Here is a 5,500-nt window from a genome sequence, read left to right on the forward strand (position 1 = left end):
TGTGTGTGTGTGTGTGAAGGCTTGTATGTGTGTGAAATGAATTGAATGAGCTGATATTGATGAAGGGTGCCTCTCCTAGGAGATGTATGGTACAGTATGCAATCCCAGCTCTTACTCAACGATAATCAAAACGATAGTGCTGTGTGACGATAGAAATCGTTCCTAACTTCAGGGTTTGTGCGCTTGTGCAAGCAAATGTGTTTGTATGGACACGTGTGTGTGTGTGTGTGTTGTATGACAGGAACTGACTACAGATGGGGTGCTTTCCTCTGCACACAATAAGCCAGCTTTACTAAGTACTTGATCCATCAAGCTGCAAAGACGGTACTTTTTGTCATTTTAAAAATGGTACATAACATTTCTGAGGACAAGATTTATCCTGAAAGAACACATTTCTTGGGTTTGCTTTTATAAAAACCACACGTCGGCTCTGGACACTGGCTGGTTTCGGCGGCTCTGTGGCCTGGAATGGGTAGAGCTCCTCAGCAAAGCTGGTTCCTGCTTTGTGCTAATGTGAAACCGTCTCCCATCGTTGTAGTCTCAATCTGTAGCATGTTCAGGTAGCACTAGTACTGTAGCATCCTATAGCCTCCTCCTCTTCGTAAAGCTTGTTGATGTCATGTCTCAGTTACAGTCCGTAGTGTCAATGAGTGCGCAAACTGTTACTACTATAGCACATTTATTTCATATTTGCATCGAGTCTCCTTCAGTAGACACACATTTAGGTGGTGCAGCGTACGTTTCGGAGAGATGTGGGATAGGCTTGACATGTTATTGAGCTCAACGTTGTCTTCTAAGAAGCTAACAGTAAAAACGGTGCCTACATCCAGTGGAGCCATGTGGGGTAGAGCGCTGGTTGGTCCTCGCTTCCTTTTTCTTTCTTTCTTTCTTTCATTTGAGCCATTGTGCCACAGTAGACTTTCTCATTCATGTAACGCAGTAAAGAGTTGACGTGACCCCTGAAACATGAAGGCCTAATGGATATATACATAAAAATACACAGGCATGTACATTTTCTATGTCAGCATCTACTCTGCCGTCTCCGTTCTCCACCATATGACTTGATGAGCTGAGGTAGTGTAGCCAGCTGTTTGCGAGTGTTTTGATTGAAACAGGAAAAATTTGCACTGTTGTAGATATTTGATAGTATGTGTGACGTATGCAAGAGGAAACAGGCCATCTTCAATAGCCATATTGTTCATTATCGCCCACCTCATGAAACAGGCTTCGTGGAGTCCGATTCCCCTCCTCGCTCTAAAGAAAAATTGCACCACGGATATGATCTCACCTTTTTAGTTGTATTAAATTTTAAACTGAGGAGCAGTACAGTGTATGTAAATCAGGAAGTTTGTATATAGAGAATTAATGATTGTAACTGTATGATTGTCTGTAGGGCATTATACTGAAACACATTGCTTACCTCAAGACTTGAGACAAATCTCTTCTTTCTCTCTCCTGATGTTTGTTTGGCCTCTCAGTCAGACTCTATCTTTTTATGTTTCCTTGTACCTAGGCCTTCTCTCATACCAATTGGACATGTTATATAATGTATATTCAACACCTGAAGCACTACGTAATAGCAAACTAACACAAAAGCTGTCAATGTTATGTGTATTCTATTTAAAGACACATTTATAGACACTATATAGGCCCACACACGCTCTGATGCAGATCTGCAGATAAAAAAAAAATCCTTTTTAAATCGATCTATAATTGGCTGATGTTTACCATGTTTGAAATAAGCTGGTTTTCTTGTGGCTTCAGTGATAGTACAGTATACTTTTGCTGTGTTTAAGTGTTTGATGTCCTGAAAACACTCAGAAACAATCCAGTCTTTACAGCTACAGTCACAAACACTTCAATATATGATTGTAAAGATATAGGCTTGATTAGCAGTCATAATACGGTGTATGCTTTGACCTTGGTATATATTCAGTATCCAAACAAGGCCTGATTTATCCTCTCATATTACCAAAAGTTATATTTTCGGCAGTTGTAATAGATCATATTCTTATGCGTTGATCATCGTTTGGAATCTCCTCAGTTGTGAAACCAGAACCAAGAGAAAAAAAACAAAAAAAAACAAACGGGTTCTTGCAGGATGTCGGATGCTCTGAGAGGTGTGGTGTGAAGTTCTGCTTCCCACAGCAGCAGCTCGGCAAATACAATCACTTCTCTCAAGATCCTGCGCTTTATATGAAGGTGTTTTACTGTTGCTGTCGTCGTCATGTCCCTCAGAGCATTTTATGACTGTACCTTGATTGTAGAAGCCCTATTTTATACTGAGAGTTATTTCAGAATACAGTATGTGCTGTTGTACATTAAATGTATTGTATGGAGAAAGCTAAATAAATGCTGTTTAAAAACGAATTTATTTCTCTGTGGAATCACTGAACCTTGTGTGACTTTGTACTAAATCTAATTAATTGTACTTCTAGCACTATCCACACTACACACTATACAGTTAATTCCCCATTAACAGATCACTGCACTGCCGTATTGTACTAGCAGGAAATTATACAAAATGTGAGTCAATCAAACATAAGTTGCCAAAAAAACCTCCAAAGACCAAATTATTTTCCAATTTTTTTTCTCTCCAAGATCTTCCTGCAGCTTTCTCACCACTGTATTCAATTTTAGGGCTGCATCCATCCATTTCCAACATTGTTTGGAAAATCATTTTGCTTACTCCTAATTAAACTTAATTGGCAGCAATATTCTCAAGTCACAGTTTGATGGCCATCGACACAGGTTTGGTATATTGTTAGTACAATACATTAATATGTTGAATAATCTGTTGTGTACTTATTTGGAAACATATTAGTCTTTAAAAAGTCCAAAACTTAAAAATAAAAATAAAAACATCAAAAGTTCTGAAAGTTTCACATTTGACAAGCTAATACCTGCAGATATTTTCAACTAATTGTTTATCAAAACTGTTGCAGATCAAATTCTTTTAATTGATGAATTAATTAATAATAATAATAATTATATTTTGACTTTTTTCAGCAGCTCTTCCTGTTTGTTTGTATAATGCATTGTGGGGCAATCAACAGCACACTCTGTGTCTACATTACTATGTAGTTTGTTATTGGGACACAGCTCTGGGTTATAATGGGGCTTCAGTTTTTCTGTAGCTTTTCTCTAATTGAGCCACTAGAGAGCGCACTTTGACAGATCTGCAACTACAAGGACCAACACTTTAAGAGAACATATTACAGTCCACAGGTGCTACATCATTCACAGGCTGTATGTATTATAGTACTGTAAAATACTCTCATGCACAAAAACAGCAAACTCTCATCTGTTCAGCAGCAAAAAGCCAAAGTTTGATTTACTTGTCAGAGCTTTAACCTTCACATCTCCTCCTCCTGTGAAATTTAAACCTAATCTGTATTTATTCCTCCTTTTGGTTGTTTAGTTTTAAGTGAACCTCCTTAGTTCCTCACGGTGCTTCATCATTGAGGCGGAGCACGGATATTGGCAGCCTGTGTAGACACTCAGCCACAGTCCAAGGCTTTTCAGTCTGCGCTTCATCTCTCATGAGTGGAAACAAATTACTGAGACGTCAATGAGGCTCTATTAAACATAAATCTTGTAAAACTTCCTTTGTGTTGCCGTAATACAGGGCCTCTGCAGTACAATGCTGAGATATTTGCAACTGATCAGAGGAGGGTTTTTTTTTTTTTGGTCCTGGGTCAATGAAGTTGGGATGCCTCCAAAGGAATCTTGGTGCTGCATGCTTCTACATCTGTGCTTAATCAGACTCGTGGCTCCAGTCCCACAGTGCCAGATGACTGTGCTGTGGTGGACCTGCTGAATCACAGCACAGACAGGATGGAAAAATATTTTAGCTGACCTTTTTATCAGTGATCTGACTCAAAATCACAGTTCCACAAGCCATTTTTCATTCCTGCTAATAGTCTTCAGTGATGCCTTTGCTTGTAGTAGCGTTCTTTTTAACGTGCAGAGAGCAAAGGACAAATACACAAGACACAACTTCAGTTATATGGCTCAGCGGCCTGTTAAAGGGTTAACAATCTAATACACAGACATCCGTTATGCGTCAGATATCCTGCTGGACTGTTGAGGTGTCCACAGGCCCAGTGAGAATGAAAAGAAAGGAGCAGGATGGAGCTGTATAAGTCTGTTTCCATTTGTACCTAGTGAGCCTGCTGGAATACAGCATTTTTCTCTCACTCTCCCGCCTTCCCTCCCCCAACTCCCTTCCTTCTCTCTCTCTCTCTCTCTGATGTCATTGTTTCCTGCCCAGTAGATGCTGACGCTCAACTCAAGGCTGTGTGCACAGACCCTAAACTTAATGTATACTCTATTGATGTTGACCTATAGGAATTTACAGACACAATTAAAAGTCAGTTAAAACTCTGTAAAGTGCTGCTGCTTTTTTGTTGTCTGCATGGCAAAAAACCTTTTTCACAGCAGCCATTTTGACTTGAAATAGTAGGGTAAACAGGTTTTTACTGACACTAGTTAAGGTTCTTTAGTGTAACAGAGCCTTTACATTGAGCCGACATGTACAATAGCAGAACCCTGATTCTGTTTGACTTTCATATTCTACGGTCTATTTTATTGATGTTCTTTTTCAATCAAGCTCTCCATCAACAAACTTTTATATCAGTCATAATTAAAAGGTTACTAACCCAAATTCTACCATGAAATATGTACAGTAACTACGGATAATACGGATTTTTTTCATTATTTGGCTAAGACACACTAGTGGGGGGCCGCCGGATGATTCAGTCTAGGAAAGCGTCACTGGTAACACATAGTTTACCCTACTATTTCAGGTCAAAATGCCGTGAAAAAGGTCTTTAAACTTTACTTTAGTTTAACAGTCCTTCCAGGATAATTGCTGGCTTTTTTAGGGATTTTTGAGGCATAAAAGATTGTGATTTAACATAAATAAAAAATATGATCATCTTATAAAATATACTGCATTGCTACACATTAAACCACCTACCTAGTATATAAAGTAACTAATTGCTAATTGAGCCTGTTGGCTGACTTTATGAATCTTCTCTTCTTGTGCTTCGTTTACATTATGTGTTAGCATCTGCCAGCCAAAATACTGCTAATGGTCACCAGAAGAAGTAGCTAAACTGTAGCCAACATTTATGTGTGGAGCCCATGTGGGTATTAGATGGGGTGGTAAACAGGCCCTATATATGAGATTGTTCCATAATAGCCCCATGTCAATATGCAGGATTACACTGGGTGTTAGGTGGGGCAACCCACTTGGTACCCATGTGGGGCCCATATGTACATGTTGGTAGTGGCAAAATGGAGCAATTAAACCTTTAATTTGTTAAAAAAAGAATGTGTTGTTCATTATTTCATTTACATAGTTCTGCTTTAATGTAGCCGGTCAAAGTCGAGTAATATTTGCTACCTTATACATATTGGGTTGTATTTTGATGACAGTAAGTATAATAATTGCCTATGAAATGTTATTAATGGCATAAAATGGTAAATATTCACC

The sequence above is a fragment of the Morone saxatilis genome, unplaced genomic scaffold (genome assembly GCF_004916995.1).
Source record: "Morone saxatilis isolate NCDOM2014 unplaced genomic scaffold, NCSU_SB_2.0 Contig16, whole genome shotgun sequence".
Taxonomy (NCBI): Eukaryota; Metazoa; Chordata; class Actinopteri; family Moronidae; genus Morone; species Morone saxatilis.